Source organism: Anopheles merus, chromosome 2R (assembly GCF_017562075.2).
Source record: "Anopheles merus strain MAF chromosome 2R, AmerM5.1, whole genome shotgun sequence".
NCBI classification, from domain to species: Eukaryota; Metazoa; Arthropoda; class Insecta; order Diptera; family Culicidae; genus Anopheles; species Anopheles merus.
The window spans coordinates 45225307-45237378 of record NC_054082.1 but is presented as its reverse complement, the minus strand read 5'-3'; the positions used below and the strand labels follow the sequence as shown (position 1 = coordinate 45237378).

General features: G+C 39.9%; 1 protein-coding gene across 2 annotated transcripts in view; it reads left to right on the top strand.

Annotated features, from left to right (window-relative positions):
- Nucleotides 1-12072, top strand: part of LOC121590595 (maternal protein pumilio-like) — a 131816-nt gene that overhangs the window by 15766 nt on the left and 103978 nt on the right. The window lies entirely within an intron of this gene.

Genomic DNA, 12072 nt, shown 5'->3' with positions numbered 1-12072 from the left:
AGGTTGTTCCTTTTCATGTGTTTTTTTATAATGGTGTGTTTTAACGTGTACAACTACAAAATTTATAAATAAGCAGAGGTAACATTCGTTAGAGGAGTTAGAGGAGGTCAATATTAAAAACTAAAATGTTGACATGAAAGGTCAGACAAAACCCCATACTAATATGAAATCGTATTAGTTTCATTTATTTTTTTTTGTTATTTATAAAAAAACATAATTTTGTTATATATGTGTACATGTATATGATGTGTACATGTATATGTACATTATTAACAATATGGACATGAACACAAATACAAAAACAGCCAGATATATTCCCCCAGATAAAATATTAATATTTACCCAAAAATTAGCAAACACTTTCAATAAAATTTGATTAAAATATTTTGAATGAATTATTGATATTTATGATGTGTTGTTAGTTAATAATAATTAAAATATGAGATATTGATCTAACCCATCTTCAAGATGTCCACACAAACGAGTACAGCTTAATATCAATATTGTCTTAGGTAGTTTCTTGGCCGACGACGACACTTTTCCATCAAGGATATGAAACGTTTTGAACCAACAGACTTTTCAACAAACAATTTCAACTAGGTGCTTTTTTATATGCGGCATTATAGAGCTTTTGCTGTTCGAAAGGACAATACTTATTAACTACCGTAAACCTTGGTAGAAGTTTTAATGAGAATTGAGTTTCAATTCGCAAGTGTGTTTTGTAAAACGGTTGACGAAGTGATCACATCTTGTCCAGTCGTAGCTTTTTGCCTCTGTGCGATTATATAGATTCTGTAATCGCTGAGTAAAATTTCTCCTTCCACCGGGTTTGCGCCAGGTCGTTTCGTTGGAATAGCCAGCACACAATAGTTGGGCAGGTAAATCGTACAAATTAATTTCCGAATAAATCGTGCCCTAGATCCTTGCGCTAACCCGGCTTCCCAGGTTGTGCCAGTCAAGAGCTCTTCCTATTTTGTGAGGAGAGGGAAGAATGTTGGGTAGCTGGCTGGAGGATTTCGAATTTCTGACCGGTGGTAAGCTGGCACGTGCACAATTATGGCAGATTGATGGTGAAAGTGGGTCTGTTTTATCTCGCGGCCCAGACGGCTGGCAACCATCGCCACATTTGCACGCTTGTTAATATTACCGGCAATAATTGCAATGCGTCGTTCAGGCAGTCCCGATTCTCCCAAGTGTCCTTTTGGCGCATGTCTGTGGAACAATGGTCAAAACGGACGGTGGTAGAGGGCTATAAAATGTTGCAACAATTAATGATAATGCTTTGGAGAGACTGGGAGAGGTAGTGGTGCTGCTTTAAAATGTGTATGTGGTTCATTTTGGCTCGAAACAAGAATGGCGGATGTGCATCATACACGTACGATAACGTACATCCATATGTACGCAAGGCCCAACAAAAGGGATATGCGATTGACGGGCTGTACTACAACCACCACTGCTGACACAGCTTGGCCCCACCCGAGAACCGTCCGTGGTGAATATAATCGCTGCAATCGAGTGTAATGAACAACATTTTATACGAGTCATTCGGATTTAATTACAGCTCAAGCGCAACCCAACCCCAAGCTTGCACATCCTGTGTTTTGCGAAATGCACATTGCTTCGAACAATCGACGGAAATGGATAGCTTTTTAGCCAGAATAAAAACACGAGATGAATACAACGCTACATTCCGGCCAATCGAGCTACACCAGTGAGAGTGAAACGATTTTCATCCAGTAAATTGCACGGGAACGTTCCATTCTAGGAGCTTTTCTGCGAAATCATCATCAAACGTAGAACGGATGGGAGAGCATGGATGATCGAAACAGGGAAGGTACATCTGTTCGTTCAGCAAAGATGAAGGAGCTAGTATAGGGAGCAGGATGCCAGCTGGCAGTGGAGTGAAGAGGCAGCGAAGGATAAATGCATCATGCTCCTTACATAATCATAATCGTCTTCGGTTCAAGTGCAGGGATAGTTGTTGGTGGGTGGAGGAAATAATAAAACGCCACTTCCCTTAGCTTTATGTAAGGTAGCAGCTGCCATTGCATCACACATCGATGAAGTTAAATTATTATCCTGCTAAGGAGGATACAGACCTTGATATTGATAAGTTAGTAACTTGGCTGCAAAAGCGTCCTACTGTCTATGTAATGTTGGCGTTGTATAGTCTCTGATTGAAAGTATTTTCTCTACATCAAATGATTTAACCTTCTCATTTTAAAGGTTGGTAATGGTTTGGTTATAAAAGGGGTTTGTTTCAAAATTTCATCCTAGAAATTGGGTACCATAATCGTTGCCTATTTGATTCGCTTATAGCCCTTAAAGCTTATAGTGTGTGCCTGACAAGCAAGGACTTCAGTAGATGTGATTGTCAGTTATTGGAAAACATTGGTGGAAAATCTCCCAGGAAAGGCTTTGAGCTATCCTGTACTTGAACTCATTGTTGCTTCAACTAAACCATTAACTAACGCTTGGATGTGGTTGTGGTTCTATCATCCTGACAGCAGGAAATACAAGTCCTATGTGTCCTATAAACTTCGGAGTATTGATGCATGGTGGGACACGAAGTATTGTTGCTGATAAGACTTCTTCCATGTATTTGGCCCATGTCTCTGGTCTGGTTGCTCTCTGGCGAAACAGAAGATATGCGATGGCTGTAGATTTGCTGCCCAACAATGGGCAGAGGCCACCCATAATGCATCCAGCCGGACAGAAAAGCAATATTTGATTTGATTGTTTGCCGCGCAGGCAGCCACAATGCACAAACGTTCATCGGCAAACGTTTGATTCAATTCTTTTTAGAAATAAATCGGTTTTTCCTTTTGGTAACTTGCGTGCTTGGCTGTGTGTGTGTGTATGTGCCGTACACGAAATCAATCATTTTTACCATTCGATCGCGGTGTGTGCTGGGAGAGAGAATTGTAACGTTGAAAAACTTTTTGTAGATAATGGCTGGCACAGCTGCCGGACGCCTCGGCGAACGGGTAATGGAGCAAAGCACCTGAAAACAAAAAAAGAACTTCAATCCAAAGAAAAAAGTGCACATTCGTTCGTTCGTGCGGAGAAATTGGAAAATAAAATTAGAACAATAAAACAAAAACACCAAATCAATAACAAAAGCACACTCACAAAAAAAAACCTCCACGCGCAGGTCAGACAACGCTCATCCTGGTACTGACACCATCCTGGTAGGTTGGATAGTGTGATGATGAGCAATACACATCACCATCATCATCATCATGCAACAGTTTGCTCTTGCCGGAGGAAGCGGAAGGGCTCTTTTTTCGCTCAGTACTCAGTGGACACCCAAGTGTGAGGTGAAACAATTTTTGCTCTGTTGCTCTGTGTAAACGCGGACGTGCGAGGTGGGTATGCCGATACTTTTTGCTGTTCCAGTTTGTGCAAGGTATGGGTACAAAATGCCCCCAATATGATGGGCGATGTTGCTGGAGCTCAAATCAAACTAGCAAAAAGCGTTCGCTTATTCATATAAGAACGCAGCAACGGGCTTGAACGAGGGGATTGTGGATATCCGTAATGAATAGTGGCACCTAAAGAGGGGGAAGAAGGAGCGAGGGGACCGGGCGCAGTAGTAGCACATTGGTTCGGTTTGAAACAGTTGGCACTTGTGAATGTAATAATTGCAGCAAGTCGCTTGCAACTCCCCCACACTGCTCTTGCACTCCGATTGTGTGTGTTTTGCTTCGTGTGCATTGTGCGATTGATTAAAAACTGACTGGAGGCTTTTCTTTTGCTCTGCTTACGAAGAGGGACACTTTTCCTGGTATATTCTTGTCCTAAAACACGCAGCGATGTATTGCCACACGATTAGAGAGCCCCCAAGGATAATAGCTGACTTTTTATTGGTTGGTTTTGCGCGACTGATTGCCCTTTCAAGCTGTAGCGATGATGTATTAGCAAAAAAAAAACAATCCTTCTCTCATTGGTATTTGTTTTATTATCTGGTGTTTGGTTTGCTGCACATCACCATTTAAAAGTGCATCGTTTTTATGTTTTTTTTTAGCAAGGGCTTTATTATGAGGGTTTTTCTCTTCCAATATCAATAACTGTTGTTGTTGATGATGCAAGTAATTAAGGCAGACGTATGGATTGTCCGTGTGTACATTATTGAACCATTTGCACGAGTCGCTGCACTGAACGCTGTCGCTGTTTTCGAACAATTGAGTGCGGCATAGAGAATGTCAGTAATCAGAAAATGTTGCCACAGGGATCATGTACTTGTTTGAGATTAAATGTCACAAATAGTGTGTGTGTTTTGCTTACACTGATTGCCACTTTGTGTATTGTTTTGGTGCACATTTTTGACTTTTTAAGAAACTATGAATTTGAAAATGGTCTTTTTTATTACATTGTGTTGCGCTCCTCTGTTAGTCGTGAGTAATTGCACTGGAACGCATGCATTCATTCGCAGTAACGTTGAATTGTGTGGGGTGTCCTTGTCGGCAATAAACACGCCATCATTCTACTTCCAACTATTCTACCGTCCCAGGAATACACTGGGAATACAAGGAATTGTTTGTGGATACACAGGATTGCAGACGTCAAGACAGGTGGAAATGACATAAATGATTCATGCGGCACATACGCCCCCCGCCGTACCATGTGAAAACGACTTTAATCAAACCGTAATAAATTTCCCAGCACTCCCCGCAGGCTATATCGTTTGAAATGGGTGAATCAGGAATGATGGAAGTAAATTACTGGAAAGTTCAAAAAGTGTAAGCATCATGGACCAGACACGCAATCTTTGTGTTGCGTTAAAATTGGTATGTGTGCGTCCGTTTCTGGATCAAACCGTACGGTGTTTTCGCGCATCCTTCACTCCGTTTGCAACTTTGATGGGATTGGCGTTTTAGTGTGTGATTGTGCTATTTTTGAGGAATATGGGGTGCATGTGTTTCTGGGCAGTAGTCCTTAGCTGATCAATGCTTGAATGCAAAATTCTTGCAATGAAACTTTAGCTATGCTGTGCTTCTATTCTGTGCGGGGAGTGAAATAGCTTTGACGTAATGAACAACACTGTTTCAGATTATCGTCGTGCAAGTTCGCTACTATGTATTGAAGAAATCAGGCGGACACTCATATTCATACTTTCTATTAGTTAGAGCTCCGATTTTAAAATCGGTTCATGTAATTTTGTAGTATACATCATTGTGTATTTTATGTTTCTGAATTATAAGCGTGATCATGCATTGATTTGGACAACAAACAAAAGTGTGGGAATGGTCCAGTATCGGCAACTCTTGCTTTATTCGATAAACAAATAAACAAACGAACAGTAAAAGAATGTGCCATTAGCTCCGGTGTAATATTGAACCAGATTAAAAAGCTCCCTACCAGCAGCATGGCTTTGACGCTTACGTAGCCCTTTTTGCGCAGTTGAAATGCGTTAAAAGTCTTCAATTGCGACATTTAAAGACGCGAACGTTTGCCCCAACGGGTGAGGTATCAAACCATAAGAGTGCTGCAACAGAGAAAAAGTTGTTCCGACCCAACCGGAAATGAACAAGTTTTGTGTTTTGTTTTAATAGCCTGCATAACTTTCTTCCGCCTGAAACTTTGATCCCGGAACGACACGTGCTATTCTGATGTTGTTAACTGCCGAACCTAAGATGTTCCCTAGCCTCTAACATCTACTTTGCTCTACAAAGTAGGAACAGTGCAACCGGTCATCTCGGGCACGTGATTTCTTTTGTTTGCTTTACAATGTTCCAACACCACCTTATGTGTGCCGTTCCTACAGTAGAAATGAAAACAATATTCTTATATAAGCAAACCCAAACTACAGAAAATAGTGTGAGTTTGTTAAAATATTCCTTGAGAAATTTTTCTTGAGAATGCAATATTTACACTGCAAAAAAACATAATGGAAAGAATTCTACACTGTGTATCTGATGGCTATAGCATTCGACATTAGTCGAAACAATCTATCAGTATAAGGCTATAGAGCCTCGTGTTGTACCATTCCACGCATTTAGTGATTAGTTCCTTTACGAACTTTAATGCGTGATAATTTCAATATTGTATATTGAGAGATTGCGCGCGTTTTTTTCGGTCTGCATATTTTACGGTATATGTGTGCTAGAATAAAGCTTGAGCATTCTCCTACTGGTTTTTCTCAGCAAAAAATATGAAAGATATAACTTTTCATCTATATGTATGAGACAATAACGGCGAGAAAGTTGATTGTCTTGCAATGAACCATGATTGATGCCTTGAAATTGGGTTCAACCTTGATATGCATCGTCCCCCTGTAGCAAGGACCTACTATCCGTAGCCCGATATTGGTACTGAATAAAGTCTCCAAAGCCTTGTATAGGCCGGCTTGTTGCCGTAGGACGTTTACGCCAAATAGAAGATGAAGGATGTCACGTAAAGCTTTTGCTCCATTGCTAATTATATTTACTCGAAGTACATTTGGGGTCGATTTTAGCACCACAAACACCCATGAAATGGGACGCAAGCCTTGGTTCAACTACAAAAAAGGGTAACTATCTTTTCACGGCGTTCTTCATCTAATAGGGCAAACACACACGCTCTGTTCATTCTTTTTCTTTCCTTTCCGCAGTCGCGCGTATGGCAAGGTGCCGTTTCCGTTATCCTGCTTAGGTATCTTGACGTTGGAAAAATTACCAAACCCATCCTTTCGGCAACCGAACTGTTGCGCGCCGAGAACCGAACCCGGAATGGTTTATAGCCGGCATTAAATTAATTAGTTGGATGGTTCGAAATTAGTTTGTTTTCCGTGGGTCCAGGCGGGACAGTGGTGGTTCGTGGTATCACCCCCGCAATAGCCGCTGGTACGGATTTGCTTCACTCGTATTCGCTCATTCCTATGGTAAGGTGAATGGACCTTATCCCAACCCGTAAAAGACACCCGGGGTTAAGTAATAGTGTGAATGTGAACACAGTCCACACGTGCATCTACCGGGTCGACCGCTGAAGCGTAAAAGAGTATGACAATTTTGGTGTTGATGAAATCCAACAAGCCCGTTGACAAACGGAATGGCACAATTTTGTGGTGGAAAACGAGTTCCGGTGGGATCAATACAAAGGGAACTGGCATCCTTTACACGGGTCAAAATAATCCTAAAAGACATGGGTCGATTAGTATACATAGTTATTTGGAAACTAGGTCCTCAATATCTGCTTGAAGAAGAAGTAAAAAAGAACTAAACGTATATGAAAAGCAACATTCCAAGTGTCCGAGATTTATAACGAAAGGAGTGGTACGTCGTTTTGTGGGCAGAAAAGGTGTGCTACAAAATTTATTTCCATTTGTCTTTTGTCATCCAAGTGCTTCACAGTTGGATCTTGGTTAAGAGAAGTGGTATCGAGCACAAATGTTCCTAATAAAGGAGGCGCCGGTCCCAAAGCTATATCAGTGAGGATTGCTTTTATTGCTTAATGCAAGGAATCGTTCGATTTCGCCATTCTTTTTTTTTTTTTGAAAATCGAATAGAAACATATTCCATAGAATGCTTGTGTGACAGGGAGTGTATCATGCATAAGAAGAAAGGATAAGCGATCCTCCATCAGTCGACTGATGGTGCACGATAATAAAAGTTTCATATGTATAGCGCGTAAAAAAGGCTCAGAGAGGTCCCGTAATTGACTGCAGGCGGCAACACTAGAGCCGACGTGCAAAAAAAAGAGTCTAAAAATATGTTGGATCCTTTTTTTTCGCTTCGTATTTTATTTCCGGCTTCAAACATATGCCAGACATTGGTAATCGATTTTGATCGCTATACACTTAGTGCAAAGCTTTTAATAGCAATGATTTGAACGATGTCTTTTAATCCCTCCTTTCATATAAAACGTTTTATATTGCGAAAGACCTAATATAAGAAATACCACATGTAGACGCTAGGCTACAGTACTATACTACTTTACAGATACAGATATACAGGTGATTTCTATTATTTTTAATGTTCTGAGAAAAAGAGCTAGAGGTCAAAATGAAGGAAGAACTCTTCTGGGAAGAGTTTATCAACTGCTTAATTGATGTGTTTTACACCTACTTTATAATCAAATGTTTAAATGTTTGCGCTATTTGATAGAAACTTCAGCATAATTGATGAAGTATTATTATTTAAAGTGTATATACTAGTTATTTCCTTACAAACTATATGAATTTGGGTTTGATGTTTTTTGGACAATTTGAAACATAACGCTTATGAGTAGTAGAATTATAGGAATTGCGTGATTTTTGGTCATATGAAGCAATTTAATTAACAAGTTATTGGAATTATATGTTAACTATTTAAACTGTTATCTAAACTAAGTGAAGTAATGATTTCATCATTATTACATTATTGTTGAAAATAATTGCCAATAAGGTAAAGTACTCCATCGTGTCACTTAAACGATGGTTGTGTTTTAAAAGCCATCCTTACAGCATTATTGTTTTGTTGGGTCGAGCTCCCGTGGTCGCTTACGAAATAAAAGCCAATGTACTACATAAACTCGCATTGACGTTAGTTTAATTGAATTCTCTTCATTTTGGCCATCGAAAACAGGTTCGATCGGCAGTGTTGATGATTGGATGTTCGGGACACAAATGCACAGGAAGTAAATTGAAACTATAAAAGTTACGCAATCTCGGTCGTCACTTTTGAAACTTACGGTAATTGTTTAGAGTGTATTTACGATATTATCGTGACAGACTGTAAAAGGTTGAAGCAAAGTGTGGCTTTTAGATATTTTTCCTGAACAGCGGCTTTTCCCGTACAAGTCGTTTTGATTGGTGGAGCACATTATCTCAAAATTACCAATTTTAAATATATGACATGTTTGGTAGCGGAATTTTCGTTACAAAAAAAGAAACTTTAGCTAACAATTGCCTTGCTCTAGGAACTTCATTAGTTCTTGAGATCATTGTATACCATCCGAAAACCCTTGATTTATAAGAATAAATTAGATAAACAATCCATTATCATCAATCATCGCTATCGACGAAAGATTTTATTTTAAAATTATTTACAATGTTTAATCATATGATTTTTAATCACAATCAAAATAAAATAGCGTCGATAAAAATAGAATTCACTGTATTTTTTATGATGATGGCCACGAACTGCTGGATGGATGTTATTAAATTTGGGTTTTTATTTTCACGTTCATACTTTCACTGTATTATTTGTGCATTTCGCACTCCATAGTCTGTTGCATGAAAACAACCCTTTTTGCCATCGTTACACGGTTTTACAACCTACCAAACGTGGCATGGGCTCATAAGTAATTCGAGCTGATTGCTGCTTTTAGTCCTGTGAGAGAAGGACACGTACCACGAGTCACGTTTCCTGCAGCCAAATCGTGCAGAAATGCTAGTGGTTGGGTAATTTTCACTGGAAAGGAAAAGGTACGATTTGCTAGAAATAAAGTTGTACTGAATCCGACTACATTGTTGCCACCCTTGTTTTCTTAACAATCAAGTACAATCTTCCTTGGACTCCGCACTTTGCTAAGTGAGGCTTAATTGAATAAAGAGCAATTTCTCCACCTGTTGCAGGGTACAAAACCATTTTAGATGGCAACGTAACGTCATGGTCATGGCATGAATTTTAGTTTGTCAAGGTTGTTTTTATGTTTGCACGAGAAATACAAGTGCAAAATTGTCAATACCGTATTGCATAGGAGAAAACCATTATTTGCGTGACATACCTATTGCTATTTTGGAACGCTTTCCTATGAAGTACCGCCAGATTGCGTCGGCAACGCACCGATTGCACAATTTGGCAATGCACCGTCAATGATGGTGATGTATGCCTTTGATACCGCAAATATCGCATTCCACCCGGCTCCATTTATCGGCACTAAGGTATCAATTTTCGATGTTCCATTTCATAAAGTGCTGTCGGATCGATATTGATAGGTAAAGCAAGAGAAGATTCGGTTAGGGTGTATAACATGCCTACAGACACCGTGCATGTATGGCCAGGTCAGGTGCAGCTGGCGACATATGTGCGAGCTTTTCTTTGTTACCCGAGAACGAAGCGTGAACACGAATCGCGCCTCGCGGCTGACGGTCCCTTTCTAATAAGTACTGTGCAAGCAAATACGGCTCAAAATGGCACACCCTGTGTAAGAAAGATATTTTTTACGACTTTTGAGCTTTTGCGTGCATTTATGAAGCGTTGGCTTTCGGGTGCATTATGATGCAAGTTGCAATGGTTTGGCATTTTGGTGAACGTTTCTTAGCTTAACGATGTCATTTTGTCCCCATTTCGCTACTATCAGAAGTGTGAGTAAATATGTGTAAAGCGAAATGATGAAGTAATGCGGAAGTTGGAATAAAAAAGCAATCTCCTGACGTGACAGTTGACATTATTTGTTATCAATGCTATGTAATCATTAACGGATTCGGATGTAAGAAGATATTTATAGTTAGTTTCAATTTTGAAGTAATCGTCAAGTAAAATGTATAATGTATAATAATGTATATTATAAGTGAATATCCGACATATTTTATTTTCATACGATTATTTTAGTGTAATTAATTGTATTCCGACTCCTGAATTGTATAAATTATATATTAAGGCATTAATTCGAAAATACTACTTTTCAAACTTTCCATAACGTCATATGTCATAAATATATACATTCGTTTTGTTAAAAATGTAACATTTCACAATCGATAGTGTACGTACATTATAGTTACCAAGCGAGGATTTTTTTACTAACAAATTACTAATTGCTTTTTTTCATTTTTCTCGTTGCAGGTATGTACAACTTTCCATACAACCATTTTGTGTAATTAACATTCTATTTGGCCGAATCGATCAATTCGATTCGGCAAAAAAGAAGGAAGCAAGCAAGCAAAGCATCAACCACAATCAAGTAACCAAAGTAAGTGGTTTTATGCATCAATTAAAGTATGTACCATTCGATCACATAAAGTTGGGCTCGTTGCCGAGGCCACGCGCTCAGGAATAATGGACAAACAGTGTACAAAATGCAATTGATTGATGGTGAGGTGCCTTTGCGCGCGCATTGTCACGGAGGGTAATCATTATACCATCACGATCACGTGTTTTCGTCGTCTGTCGCGAGGTGAAATGTGGTAAAATAATTATGTCTTCTGTCAAACAATTCATCCCTACAACGTCCTGCAAAGCCAAGGAAGAAAGGGACTAACCGTGCTCAGCTCAGCTTGATAAGTTTGATGATGCATTTTTTGTTGTTGTTTAAGTTGATTGATTCTATGCCGGTCTACCTGACCCACTTGTGGGGTTGGCTTTCAGTGATATTGATTTAGCAGGATAGTCAGTACGTATGGCGGCACGGTCTATTTGGGGCTTGATCTAGTTACCTATTGATAATTCGGAAGTATAGACGCAAAACCATCAATTTGGCTAGATCGGCAGTTTGGTTTTTTATGCCTGTGTTTACTAAGTAGCACGTGCAAGATAACATGCCAGGATGACGATAAGAAGCAGCAGGATCCGTCGATTCTTTTACTCTGCGAGCTTTTTTCCACTTGCTCTTCTAGCTCTACCCATGCTCTATCGAATGATAGACGTAGCCTAGCGTTGTGGCGTCAAAAATCGATTCTTATCCTTCTACCGACAACTGATGCAACACAAAAGTCGCTGCCGCTACGGTCGTTAAAGAAAATGTGTGTAGGTGTGTCCGTGTGTGAAAGAGAGAGTCAGAATCGAGTGGAAAGGGCTAGCAGGAAGTCTTCCGTCTTCCGTATCCTACTTAATGGTATTCCGATAGCCTGCAGGCTTTTATTTTACTGGCTCGCTAACGTACGGCTCTCCATATCGTCTCCAAACCCTAGATCGGAAGGTGACGAAGGTGTAATATTGGCAGAGTACCGTTCCCCCAGAGCTCCTTTTCCCTGTACGGGCGCATGAATTTCCCTGAATAGCATGTACGTTTTGGGAGCGGGGAACATTCTGAAATATGTAGTTTTCATCACAATAGTGTGTGGTACGGCAAGCAAACGATCGAACCATAGGCGATGGCTTTCGAGTGAGTATGGATGATGAACTCTTCAATCTGGGATTCTTTCAACTGGCTTTGTGTGTGGCAGACTGGTGT